The sequence below is a fragment of the Strix uralensis genome, chromosome 2, assembly GCF_047716275.1.
Source record: "Strix uralensis isolate ZFMK-TIS-50842 chromosome 2, bStrUra1, whole genome shotgun sequence".
Lineage (NCBI taxonomy): Eukaryota > Metazoa > Chordata > Aves > Strigiformes > Strigidae > Strix > Strix uralensis.
Window position 1 is genome coordinate 6,212,600 of NC_133973.1, and position 1,477 is coordinate 6,214,076.

The following is a 1,477-nucleotide window of genomic DNA, read 5'->3' on the forward strand; positions in this document are numbered from 1 at the left end:
CTGGTGAGGCCGCACCTCGATGACTGGGTTCAGTTTTGGGCCCCTCACTCCAAAAAGGACATTGAGTGACTCGAGCGTGTCCAGAGAAGGGCAACGAAGCTGGTGCAGGGTCTGGAGCACAGGTCTGATGGGGAGCGGCTGAGGGAACTGGGGGGGTTTAGTCTGGAGAAGAGGAGGCTGAGGGGAGACCTCATGGCCCTCTACAACTCCCTGAAAGGAGGGTGCAGAGAGGGGGGATGAGTCTCTTGAACCAAGGAACAAGCACCAGGACAAGAGGGAATGGCCTCAAGCTGCGCCAGGGCAGGGTCAGACTGGCTCTTAGGAAGTATTTCTTTGCAGAAGGGGTTGTTGGGCGTTGGAATGGGCTGCCCAGGGCAGGGGGGGAGTCCCCATCCCTGGAGGGGTTGAAGAGTCGGGTTGACCCAGCGCTGAGGGATCTGGTGGAGTTGGGAACGGTCAGTGTGAGGTTAATGGTTGGACTGGAGGATCTTCAAGGGCTTTTCCAACTGAGATGATTCTGTGATAGAGACACCCAGTAACACATCCCTGCCTTCCGAGATAAGCACAGAGCACTCAGCCCTTGCTGCTGAAAGCGAGCTCTGGCACCAGACCGGCCCCATCCATGCAAGGTGGCACCTGAGCTGGTTAGCTGTGCCGAGAGGCAAGAGTTACTAGTTCAAATGCGTTGCTCTGCTCACGCATCTGTGCGGTGGTTTGGAGCCAGGCTGGAGCTGTGCGTGGTCCTACAGCTTCAGATGGCCACAAGCCAGGTGCTTTGCACCACAGAGGCTGTTTTATGGGGCAATAGGTCCTTCACCCGTCCTGACTCTGAAGCAGGACCTGCAGTCCTCCTCACCCTGAGTTCTACTGATTGCAAGGAGACAGATTTCACGAACAACGCGAAGGAAAAGCAGCAGTATTTCTCATCTCATGTAGTGGCTTTGGACTGGAACACAGCTAGATGACTCAACTTATAAACAAGTAGTTATCTGATAGAGCAGCTTCCAAGTTAAGGAAACCAGATGATGACTCAAAAGATTAATTCCAATCACATAATCCAAAAGGAAATCTCAAGATCTTACAGAGCATTTGTAGCAACCATTAGCTTGGAGGAAGTCAGAATGAACAGGTCCTCTTTTGAATCCCATGTTCTTTAGATTTTCTGAATCTATTTAAAAGAAACCCTCCTTTGAAAAAAACTAAAATAGGAGAAAAAAAGAGAAGTATCTTTTCTTCATTCTCCTAAGACTGAACTGATTGAAAGGATATGGGCTGGCCCCTTTTAATGGCCCAACCCACCAATATCATTAGGGGCAAATTTAACAGTTTAAAAAAAAAATTAAACCAACTTCACTCAAAATCTGGTTTTGAGACTTGCAGATACCTTCTTCCCCAGACTTACAGATTTTTTTTCATTTTTTAACCTTTATTATAAGGGGTTTTGCCCTGGTTTACTAAAACAGAAGGAATAGGTATA